The following is a 13,626-nucleotide window of genomic DNA, read 5'->3' on the forward strand; positions in this document are numbered from 1 at the left end:
GACCGTAGCCTTAGTCTCACCGCTCTGAGAGTGCAGTTTTAAACAGCAGCAGTTATTTTTTCAAAAAGGCTTTAACAACTGACCGTATGCTACCTGCCCAGAAAGAGCAGACAGACAAAGTTAGCGGCTAGCTGGTGAACACTGTGGTGCATTTACTTGATAAAAAGCCATATATTTTAGTAAGAAGTTGATGGCAACCCAAAACAAGCTAAAAGGAGAGGGAATAATGGACTTGTATTTTCCAGGTGGACACAAACAACTCCACAACTCCAAATGAATGCTAATGTTGCACTGTATCTGTGTTTGCTAACAAGTTCACCAGATAAACGTAAAAGGTTTTTAAAATCTGTCATTGCAGGTTAAAGATTAAACTTGCTTTGCTGGAAGAGGCGGTCTGCTCAGGCTGAAAACAACACTGATGAGAGTAAACCAAAACCAAATCTGTGGATTCATCATTATGGGCGCTCCATTTCACAAACACAATCAATCCATTGTTGATATAAAAATATTGATTATAGCAGCCTTAACTTCCCAATGACTGCCTCTTTTTACAGAGGAAAAGGCACAAAAGCCAAGTTTATAAAAGGCTTGAGGTGGACTGTTGGATGGGGGATTTGGGAGGCAATTGTGGGGGAGGTGTGGGGAGCTGTGTACCTCTCTGCTGAGGATTAAGGTTGGGTATGTTTTCCAAGCCCTCGGGGGTTGGTTGTTTCTTTCCTACATTCCATCTCGGAGCTCCCTCCCAACCATATCATGAGTCATTACTGACTGTAACATTCACTCAATATCAGCGGCTGAATCAGTTACTGAAAGCAGACTACAAGCTCTACAGAAATGCACAGACACACAACAGCAGCCATGAGCAGTGCTGAAGCACCGGTACTGCAGCAGGTCAGGGTGCCTATGTGTACACAACAGAGGTTTGAGACCATGGTTGCAACTGTTCCTCTCCTGGATTTCCTCTCATCCGCCATGATGCATTACACATCGGGACAGAAATACCATACAATAATCTTTTAATCTACAATTTACTGGAAATTGCTGCATCATCTAGAATAGATTTAGTTGATTTTACCGGGAAAAGCGTATTACTGAGTGGCAAACTCGGTCAAACTTGCACCGAGCCTACAGTAAAACTCAAGTGTTCTTCAGAATAACAATTTCTTACCCGGGCAAACAATCAATATTTCATCACAGACTTTTTAGTAGTTCGCAGACTCATGAAATGAACATCTGAATCTGAATCTCTATCTGGAACACATACTGTAGCTTAAATTGGCCGACAACATCAACAACGACACACCATGCCTTTTCTTTCCATTCCTTTAGTTCTAGCTGGTGACTGCACCCGACTCGTGGGTGAAGAAAAGTGACTCAAAGGCAGAAAAGAAGTCCATGAGACGATGAGACTCGCTGACAGTCGGGGCCAATTAGTCTTAGCGCTCAGCTGCTCCCTGGGGAAAGCCGCCCAACATGTCACATTATCTGCTGCATTAAGTCACAGTAAATGCAGCACTGATCATGGCAGAGGGCGCTGAGCGGAGCCTGCCACTCATTCAACAGGTCAGAGGAGATGGTGGCCCGGTCAGGCCAAGTGCTGTCTCCGCCATTATCATCAACTGTCACTAAAACAAACAAGATTGATTGAGGTGAGCTCACAGTATTGTCACATTTCCTGCGCTCTAATGAACCAGAACATTGCTTGAGGTTTTAAAAGGTGGCACCATTCCATGTCCAAATCTTTAGTATCATACTGAAGCTCAAAGGACAATTCTACAGCTTTTAGACTGTTTGATGCTAAACATTCACAGCAGACAATTCAGAATCTTTGCAAAAGTATACCACAAGTGTAAAAGTTTGATTTCCTGCATGTATTACTTTCTGTATACTGTGGAAAACCTGCATGTAAAAACTTGAAGGATGCTCCCTAGTCCAAGAATTGACAATCGGCTGCCAAAAAGCATTACACTGACAAACTATGTTGTTGAAATTTCAAATCCAGAAGCACTCAGTAAGTGCATGTCTCCGCCAAAGCTGCAGGATCTTCCAAATTTGTTTTTGTAACAAAAGAAAATGTTTAGAATTGTTTAGTCGGAATCTGGATCTCCATCAACATGAAAAAGTGCATGATGACAGAAAATAATAAAAATCTATCTTATTTCAGTGGAGTAAGCAGCTTGTGAGAGAAGAGCAAAAAAAAAAATCTCATAATGTTAACAAATGCTTTTAGAAGAATTATTGGAGAGATATCCAGAGCCAAAACCCAACACTTGCTCCTAACTTTTCTCCAAATTTCACTGGAGTCCATTTCAAAATTTCAGAGGTATTATGCCAACAAGAAGATGTACAAAGACAAGAGGAAAAGGAACCTCCTTGGCAGAGACAGAGATAATTAGAATGTGAATTTGGAAATAAATAAATCGTGATGCTGCATCTGTCTCAGACAAGTTGATGTATTTTCAAAGGATGAAACGAATGGAAAACATGGCTGTCTATAATGTAGGAAATCAGCCTAAACATGTATGGTATAGTTTAGGAAAAATTCACAGTGACAGAACAGACTCAGCTTGTAGTTAACAGGCTAAACCCTGTTTACAAAAATGATTTATGGACTCTGCTGTCTCCTCCATGATAGCAGAAAGACACTTTGAAAAAGGAAAAGCTTTTTGGGAACAAAGTCATGTCATCTCATTTCGGTGAGGCCCTGTCCCCTGGAAATAGTAGAACCCCCTTTTTAACACGGGTCCATAAGAGGATTATTGTAACAGATGCTGAAAAAGGGAAATGTTTACCTCAAATGTTCTCAGTGGGCTCACACAATGAAAGGCAACAAAACAGAACATAACAAACAGGGAGTCAATATTAAGATATGTTACAGCTTTGAGTGAGAAGGGATTCTGCATGAGGTGCCTCAGTCTCTGTCATCATGAATCCTTCCTCCTTATGTCCTGTCTCTGGGGCCCCCCTGTGGCCTTATGAATCACTCCTGCTCTTTACTCTCGGCATGTGAGCTATTCACATGCTCAACAAAAAAAAAAAAAAAAGAAAAAAAAAACCCAGCTCACAGTTTGGACATGTCTACCTCTAAACTCATATTTTCATTCAGTTTACCCCAGAGGCAGTGGATATGCATCAAGCTCACAACCTCATCCCGTCCTTTACGCCTCAGCATTTTAGGAGAGTTTAGCTTCTTATCTGGACAGCCTGTCAAGTGTGTTATTGGAGGCAAACTGAATGCCTCTGCCTTAAGTGTATAAAAGAGGATATGAGGAGAGACAAACCACCTCTCCATTCAGACTGATGTAAATAAGAGGCTTCTCCATTCTCTTTATGGTTTATTGATTTTTAGTTCGATGGCTGGCTGCAAGACAGAGGAAGAAAATAACATAAAAAAAGAGGGAGAGAGAGAGATAGCGAGGAAGACAGAGAGGAGCAGCAACCGAATTCTGAAACAGCAGCATCTTTCTGGGAACAAAAGCAGCGTCACCTTAATGACACCTTCCCGCACCGCAAAGCTCACGAGAAAAACATGTGAATAAATGTGACAAAAAACACCCAAACATGCAAACGCACCTGGAACACATACAATAATGAAATCAGAAGCCTTGTGAAACTCAAATACTGTAAGATAATTATATTGTCAAGATTTCCATGGTAATAAATGAAACAGTGAAAGTAAAAAAAAAAAAGGTTTGAAGCCTCCCTTTCAGATGTGGTGGGAAACCACTCATACTCATGTCATGAGAACAGTATTCTAGTGTTACAGTGAGGGAATTAAGGAGATGAGGTTTCCAGAGTCAGAACTGAGGTGTTTTTGATTCAGCAGTCAAATGAGAAGGCTGCTTTTGGCACACGTACGTAGCCAAAACATAGGCAGCCAAAACATTTCACATCAGCTCAGGAAGCAGAGAAAGGTTAATACATTGAAATAAATGCTGATTTCTATGCATGGGAAGAAAAGGGAGTATCTCCAAAATGAGATATATCTTTAAAAAAGTCTGTCATTTTATCCCCCACCTGCTCATCTTCACCTGAGCTAAATTTGACGTGAATACAAAAACACAAACACGTGAGAACATGCGTTCATGCACACACGCAAGCAAGCAGACACACACACACATCCAAACCATAAGGACCTGTTAGATCATGTTGTTAGCATCATGTAAACAGCTTGAGGAGCTAAAGGAGCTTTTTAGTGACTCATATATTATGAAAGAGGAATGCTCATATTTTCTGTGCTGGGACAGCTGTACCCTTGGTTTTCTTCTGCTCTTGCATCTTTGGAAAAAAAAAAAGGGGAGATATTTTAAGGAACATGTTCGCCGTGTGCAGCATAAAGCTCTGCGTGTACACAGGTGAAGAAAATACTTGTCCACGTGAATTCAAGTCGAGATGCTTGTTAATTTGACATAAATATGACAGATATGACAGATGTCACCATGTTGGAAAAATGAACAAAACTGGTGGGTGATTTGAGGCTCTAGGACGCACCAGTATGAATATTGGAAACTTGAAACATTGGGAAAAACTGAAATCCTAAAATTCCAGAAGAAAATACGATGTACCAGACACGTCTAAACACATAACTCATGGCTAAAGTTACTTGAAGTCTTAAAGAGGAAATTCCACCAAACCTGATGAAACTATTGCCACATTTTCTTCCTTTTCCTTGTTCTTACTTGTTTTTGTTTTGTTTTTTATTTCCAAAGGGTCAGCTTGAACTTCTGAGGTTAGGATAACAGTGCAAAGAACAAAACAAGATTATTCTATCTTTGATGGGAAACTATCGCTAACTTTGAGGTTAGGATGAGCAGAAATCACTAGAACAATTGTTAACATATGGACAGGTGACAAATTAACAGGAAATCTTAAATAAATGAGCAGATACAAACAAATGCAAATGCAAATGCTTCCATACAGGGTACAAGAGGTCACTATAGGGCTGCTCTTTATTGATTAAGCTGCCAATTATTTTCTCAATTATTCAATTTATCTTTTCATACATAAAGATTTTTATTTTCCAGAGTCAAAGCTGGCATCATCAAATGTCCAACTAACATCTGAAAACTCTTTACTGTCGTGTATGAAAAAGAAAAGCATAAAATCCTCACATTTAACAAGGTGTTAATAGAAAATGTTGCAGATTTTTGCTTGAAAACTAATAAAAACGCTAAATCATTTATCAAAAGTATATATATACAGTATATATTCAGTATTATAAAATTGCAAACATTTTTAAAAACATTTTTTCACTTTGTCAGTATGTATTATTGAGTTAGATTCATGAAAGAATACTCAGTACTGTCTGAGTACTTTCTGAAGCCACTGCAGTTGTTGGTCAACTTTCCGTAAATTGACTAATCGATTAATTGACTAATTGTTGTAGCTCTAAGTGACTGAATGGTTTAACGTGTGTGAAAAAGATTTGAATTATATGTGTTGAGCACAGTGAGGGAATATGTTTTGGAAGAATGTTGTTTCATCTATGACGAGAAGCACGGAGGCTGAGTTTTTATGTCTTCATGTTTTTTCCTTTACTTGGTCAGCCATCTGTAGCTCATTAATGTGTGAGATGCTCCATCCTGTTTGAAATATGCTGCTCCAGAATCCGCTAATTGAGCGATATGAACCTTAATGTGGTGAAGTGTCAATTCCTCGGCAGTTATTCTAGAGGTTTTCCAACCTGAAGTAAGTAATGTTTTATACTGATGACTCCCTTTCTACCATAGAAGCAGCAGCGTACCCAAATTTATGCTCACAGGGGCTATTTCATTTTTGACCTTTAACATGTGAAAATGCCATTTGTCTAAGTGCTCTAGGGGGGGATTGTGAATAATCTGTGTGTGCCTGTGTCTATATCTGCATGTGTCCATGTGTGTGTGTACACATGCTTGCCAAGAAAGTAGATTTTCATTGGTGGTTTTCATGGCTTGAGTCTCTAAATCAAGCTGACAGCTTTCAAATGACCGATTATCATCCCCATAAATTTGCATACTTTCACCGGTGAATATCATTCCACTCAACATCACAAATACATCAGTGATTAAAACTATATCATATGTTGTAAATCAGACTGAGCTGAACTGTGTGGAGCACATGGTGTCTACAACTCACAGGGTAGACGCTTGTGTAAAACCTTGTATAAGTTCATTTAAAGCACAACCTCGCCTCCCAGGCATTCTGTGTTGCCACTTAACAGGGTGTATTAAAACCAGAAATTAATTTCAAAGCTCGGTGTTATCTCAACATCTTTATAACCTATGTCTGCACAGGCAAGATAGATTAAGCTAGCCAGCCATGCAAACATCTCTACACATCTTCATTAATGTGACTTTTCTTTCAGCCCTCCTTCACAGCGAGGCAGGAGACTTGGCCAAGTGCTTGGATGAGGGATGATGAATATGAACGCTTTTCCAAACTCCAAAACAAGTGACAGTAACAAGCACTCTTGCATGGCTAAAAAATGACTTGAAAAGGGGGGTGGGGTTGGGGGGGTTGTTGTTGTTGTTGTGGTGTGATCACAGATCATCACAGAAGCAGAGAGAGGGAGGAACGGGAGGATCAGAGTGGTTTGCTTTCAAGTCTCATGCTTTTGTTTCCAGAACTGCATATCACAAGCAGGACAAACCATGACCGTGACACTGTTTCTAAGTTTCCCAAAAATCCTTGGCATTTCTGTAAAGTGCGGCTGAACAATTAATTGAAATATACTCGAAATTCTAATACGGCCAAGTGCAATATCCATTCCAATGCTTTTTGATAATGATAAAAAATGTGTCACAACATACCATAAATGAAGCATTGTGGTGCTACAGAGACGCCCTGGTCTACAAATCATATTCTCCAGACGTGAAAAGGAACATGCTTGTTCAGTACAGGCCAGGAAAAAATCATAAATCATCATAAATTTTATACTTTTTTCAGTGAAAATGAAATGCAAAAATTCAAATTGCCATCCCAATGAGAACTTTTTTTTTGCATGACGTTCAGCCTTACTGTACAGCAATTTCTTGTTATTGATATATCTGAGATAAGTTAATATCTGCCAGTCCATCAGAGAAAGAGAACACACACATATACGTGGAGGAAATAGAAAAGAGTTGAGAGATATCAAGGGGTGAAATCCTAAGAAAAGACGAGATAACTAGTGTGTATCTGTGTGTGTGCTTCCCAAAGTCCCAGTAGTGAATGAGCAACATGTGAACTGGAATGACACCAAACACCAGCAACCATGCAACAACACAACAGGAAGTCATCCAGCTGTACTCATAAATACAAGTAGGCAAGCACACAAACACACATGCACAGTCACACACAAATACACAAGGCTTCAGTCAGCAGCAGAGATCTGCTGAGCAAACAACACAGGCCAGGGCCTGGACAAACACAGGACAGATAAGTATCTGACACAGGGGGCAAAAAGTGATGAAGAAGACACAAAGAAGGGCGCATGAGGGCTCTAAATGTGAAGCTTGAAATAGAGATGGTGAGAAAAAATAAATCAGAACCAAAATGGCAATTAATGATGGAGGGAACGATGCAGGATTGAACGGATGAAAGACAGAGGTGAGGGAGTAGTCATGTAAAATATGAAGACATGCTTTATGGGTCTGGTCTCAAGACAAAAAAAATACAGATTCTTAAGCTTCACTTCTCTTCATTATGCTATGGCCCAAATGCTTCTACAGGAATAATGAGCCCCGATCTTTATGGCTTTCCTCTATGGCAGTAATCCGAATTAACAGTCCAGTTCCTCAGCTAGAAATAGCATTGACTTGAGGCTAATTGTAATAAATTGCAAAAGGAATAGCTGCAGATGATTGTTGACAGCCCAGCCTATGGGAAACAGAGAGTTATGTGTAATTTTACTGCAGGATGAGTGTATTCTCATGCCACAACATCTGGCATTTATCTACTCAATCTCAGGCGCACTTCGGGGAAAAATAAAGAGGGTTTCGTAAGTGTCATTTAGAAGTGAAACGTTTCACAACCGCTGACTGACAAGAGTACAAGGACTTGCTTGACAAAACTCAATCACATCCTCCAAGACTCTACTGTGCAATGCTAACAGAGAGTGTAACGGCCCTACAGTGGCTCTTTGTTTCCCCAGAGTTAATTCATCAAATGGCAACCTAACTGGAGCACTGGCACACATGTTTTTGATTGGCCTTCAATTTCAGAACTTGGGTCAGGGGTTAGTCAGGCCCATCCCTCATCTGACATCTGCCCTGACCCCTTTGCCTTGTCGCAGGTTTGTGTACACACATGTTTCAGTGTTCGTGTTGAGTTGAGACTGAGCCGGACCCCCGTGGGTGTGTTTCCTGTGCTGTGTCGCGCTGTCGGTCTCCCTAACCACACCTCCGGCCTCCCTAAGGTGCTGATGAAAAGACTTCAGAGGCCCGATTCATCTGGGCCAAGGCCTCCTTAATGAAGTGATGAACTCACTCTGAGATGCAGACATGCACTAGGTGCCGGAGACGCTGATTAGAGAAAGAGCGTGAGGGAGAGGAAGGAGAGGGGGAAGAGGAGGGGGAAAAAATCTTCCTCTCTTGAGGTAGAACTGGTCCTTCAATCTCTGCTGCCCCTCTGCTCCGAGTGGAAGAGGGGGGGGGGAGCTTTGGCCAAAAACCCCCGGAGTCTGATCCTCATTAAGAAGTACAAAGAACATCAAAGACCAACCCCAAACCTCTATCAGTCAGGAGCACCCAATCCCCATGATATTAAAACTCCCAGGCGCCTCTCAGTGTCAAGTTCTGAGGCAGGCAGAGGGGCTCGGGTGACTCAGGGGTTGGGGGACTTTAAGGTCCTGAAGGTCAATGGAAAAGTTGAGCTAAGTTCTCCTCACCTCAGTGATTGGCCACTGCTGAATAAGCTTTCTGCTGAAAGGGGGAAAAAAAAGTAGATGATAACTAGCAGCTGTGGGTAAATGCAAACTAGCAGATGTGAATAAACTGTAAACTATTTAAACTTGAAAACACAAATCTCCCTGCTGACTTACAACTGTGAGCTAACTGAACTAGAACCGAGTAGTTTCTTTAGACTTTATTCTTCAGTTTAACTTCACTAGATCTAAAAAAAAAAAATGAGTTGGACAGATATTAAATTCAACAACTGTTAAATCATATTTGCATGGATCAAAGGTCCGCTTTGCTTTCCAGGTACATTTATTCTCTCACTCTGAAGTTGTATCAAGGTCAGTTCTTCAAGTGCCATATAATCCTTACAGCTCTTCCCGTAAAGTTAAGAGCCTTTTTTGTACACTGCTATGACTAATATAAGGCTAGAGGACCTCTCAGTGACTGTTAAAATAAGGAACATGTACACAGTGTCTAAAGTTCATACAAATCAACACATTTTTATCAAATTAAAAAAAAATATGACTAATTTCTCCAAAAAAGAAGGGCTTCCAGACCTTCAGACCAATGATGCATGCTGGGTAATATGCTAATAAAAACAACGGGAAAACATAATTTGGGGAGTTTAGTGAACAATTCCCTAAATGACAATGAAGTATTCATGCAAAGTTTGAGCCACCTGGGCACAGCACAGCGAGCTGTAAACACAACACTGACATAATATTACTTCCTCGTTTACACATCCAACAGGTTGATGAGAGCCGTGTGAGTGAAGCAAGAACATTAAAGTAATGAACTGTAAAACCAAAACAATAAGCTGACAGACAAATGCTCTGCAGAGCTGAGGGGAACTACAAGGTCCAGAGATAATTCTCTGTGGGTTTGTTAATATGCATTTATTGATTAGTGCAACTTGAAGCAAAACTATTTTTTTCAGTGGAAAATGATCTAATTTAAAATTATGTGGAAAAAATGCAACAAAATGAGCCATTCTTTATCAGAAAACCACAGAAGTAGCAATAAAAGGAAAACAGAAACAATGCAACACGAAAAAAAAAAGTATTAAAAACAAGTAAAGTAAATCACCTCTCTACTACCACTTCTCTAGTGTAAGTGCAGAACCCTAGAGCTGATTAGCTGAGACTGTCAGCTCCTTGTACGAATGGACTCGTAACGTTTTCTCAAGAGAGGTATGTAAGAAACTATGAGAAATGCGCACTGCTTGGTTACATTTGAAGGCGAAGATAAATGTCGAGTATACATTCCACCCCGGTGGTCCGAAATGTACAGCTGGGGAGACTCAGGTCACAACAACACAGAATAGCTGAAGGGGCTGTTTCTATCATAGACACAGCAGCCATCATACACACACTGATAACTCCTGTTTCATCGGGCCATGCTGGGACATGAACCCAAAAAAAAAAAAAAAAAGGCGTCAAGAGTTAGCACAGTGTGAAAACATACAATCAACTGCAGCTCCTCATACACACAAATAGGCTCATGCACGGATGCACCCACAAAAACACACATGCGTCTGTGTATCATTATCTAAGTTTACCAGCAGTTATGCCGTGGTTTAGAGTCACAAAGGTCTTAATAAAACACAATCTCCCACTGGTTTCTGAAAAGCAAATACAGTTGGTGATAGTTCAAATGGAGGACAGCAGACAAAACCCGTGCTTTAATTCATCCCGCATGACAAACGGAAACATCCAAAATATCATCAAGCTGTTGTTTTATACATCGTGCTCAAAAACTCGGCAAGATAAGCGCTGTGAATCAAAACAGAAGATTATTAAAAGGATTTTTTGAAGCCACAATCTAAAAGTATAGCGTCTGTAGGTTGGAGAGCTCCAAAGAATTTTCTTTTTTTTTTTTTTTTGATTGACCGAGAGAAGCCGAGAGTGAAGGACCTTGCTGACCTTGCCAAAAAGGTCTGATGATTGCTGCCCCCTCTTTGGACTCGGCCTTTAAATCTCTTACACAACTGCTGGCCTTTGCAGTGGTCCCTGACAGCCAAGTCCGCATCACCGTGGCATGTAGCTTCACATACGTAACAGAGAGGCAGCACATCATATTTGATTGTTAAATATCACCGAGTTTCCCGCTACTACAGCAGCTGTAAGAGCTCTGATAAGCTAAATTGAAAGGTACATTAGGCTGCGGAGGGCTGGGAAATAAGACACTGTGACAAAATCATCACAGTAATCAATCATAACAAAGACTGGGGTAGGAATTCTATAGGGGACTACATTAAAATGATAATGTAACCTTGGAAGAGAAAATCTAATTCTACAATAGCATCAAAATTTTCCACATATGTATGTGTGGGTTGAGTAAAAATGAAAATGAAAATGCTATAATCCAATTTGCATTTTCCTTATATGTATGGGGGTTCTATGACCACACTAAAATGAATATGGAAATAGATGGGGGGCGCTGTTTCACTTAATGCATTTGAATAGTATTCACTGTACAGCATTTTAAGTCTTTGAAATTGAAATGTTAAATGCAAATTGTTAGAAAATTGCATTTCAATGTTCATTGTTACTTGGATATTACATAAATGGAAAATCAGGTTACACTGTTTGTATTACATTTTAATACTGTCCGCTGTACAACGAGGTACGGCTTTAAAAGTTAAATGTGAAAGAGCTTTTCCACTTTCATTTTCATTTGGTCATGGAACGCCTATATGAAAACAAAAATGTCAACTGGATTATGACATTTTCAATTAAATTTTTTATAAAATAACATATACATGTGGGTAAAATTATTGTGCTTTCATTTTTAAGTTTACATGATCAGTTTAATAAAGTCCCCTATAGGTTTCCATACCATATCATGATTTAAATATTTTTAAATGGTGACTGTTCTGCAACACAAATGAGAAAAAAGAACATTTTTATGAGCTTCTTATTCATTCCTCAAATCAAGAAACTTGACCATAACATTGAGAATGACTGGATATATATGTGGTAGGTGGCTGAATATAATAGAAAAGGCTCTTAATTATAAAAATCCTTTGTCTTCAGCTTATAGTTTGGATCAAAGGATCAACAGCCATTTGCTGATGCTAGCGCCCCAGCTCCACACTTATTGGCAAGCTGGTATTTCATAGACTTTCCAGGGAGTAAAGTGGATTAGCCCAACTTGACCTGAAAATTCTCAGGAAGTGCCAAAGAATTTACTGCAGTGCACAAAGCAATGCTTATATTCATTTCCTCATTCTCACATAGGGAATGTTGCTGATAAAGTTTTTTTTTTTATTTTTTTATAAGACATTTGCTGATAAAGCAATAGGTCGCTGCTTATTTTGCCACTCATTTTTCTCTCTTATCATTAAAAATGGAACTTGCGACCAGTTGGAATGGATAATTGCTGTATGACTGTGCTGAAGGTGTTTTTCACCAGCTCTGGAGGAAAACGCAGCTGCTAAAAGGTGCTGTATGATCATCACTGAACTTCTCAGCGCTTTCTGGATGTATGCGTTCCTCCCACAGGCCCTCGCTGTGACCGCGCCCAATCAGTGGCGTCCCATCCACTTATAAACACCCAGTTGTATCCTCCCACTAAACCTCCCATTTATCACATTGACAGGAGTGGCTTGTGGTTATTGACTTTGAGTGGATTCTTTTCTCATCCACAAGCTCAGTTATCAAATTAGATACTGAAGCAAAATGTTTGGAATGTGAAATGAGTGGTGTCAGATGGCGTGTTTTTAGCTTAGTGAGCAGAAATTACTTGTAATCAGGAGGGGCTCATCATGCTGTGAGAATGTGTTCAAGCATCACTATCAGTTATGTTGAAATATCTGTCTTAGTTTGTATATTGCATATCAAAGCAACACATACTTCTCAAAAAATATGACGGGATGGTAAAATAACATATGGACAAGCCCACACACGAATGTTAACACAGACACACAAACATATCCAGACAGCGGTTGCTGTGGTTATACATATTATACCACACACAAAAAAAAAAAGGTCAAAAATGTTTAAATTTTGCTTTCTTGCTAAGTCTGGGTCACTGTGAGGTTGCCAGGCAACCAGCGGAGACTTCAGGAGGTCTCTGCTCCCTGCCAAGAAGTAGTCCCACCCATAACCTGTAAGACCATAAAGTCCTCAAATTGCTATTTTTATACATAGGTTTTTGTACGGATAAAAGAGATGTGACGTGTTAATTAATGAGCTTTAAAGGAGCTTGCAGGTGGACTGTGTTACCAGAATTTTATTTTTTCCCAAGTCTTTCTGTTAGGCTAAGCTAATCGACTCCTGGCTGTAGCCTCATACAGTATGTGATGGACAGATATGAAAGTGTTATCAATCGCAAGACAGTGATAAGCATACTTCCCAAAATTTTGTAACAATTCCTTTTATGGTACTTTTACAATGGTAACAATGAGGACTGCAGACACAGGAGTTCTTCTCTTAAAGCGTGTGTGTGTTTGTCTAGGCCAAGCTCTGTGGCAGTGATCCAGATCTTCTGATTGATTTGCAAAGTCATTAAAATCACAGTTGGTGAATAAGAGACTTGATATCGTCAGCATGGAGTTTGAAGATAAGCCTAAGATAAGCCTAATTACCAGGTACCCACACACACATAAGCACACAGACACAAACTTAATATTAAGCATCACTGCACAACCTTACACGCATAAACACTGCCTTCATTTTCTCCCCCACATACCTATTTGATATTTTCCTTTGAACATGACCTCACTGCAACATCAAAGGAGAGGCTATTTGACTTCTCAGTCATCTGTGTC

The sequence above is a fragment of the Seriola dumerili genome, unplaced genomic scaffold (genome assembly GCF_002260705.1).
Source record: "Seriola dumerili isolate Sdu_G_001 unplaced genomic scaffold, Sdu_1.0 BDQW01001124.1, whole genome shotgun sequence".
NCBI classification, from domain to species: Eukaryota; Metazoa; Chordata; class Actinopteri; order Carangiformes; family Carangidae; genus Seriola; species Seriola dumerili.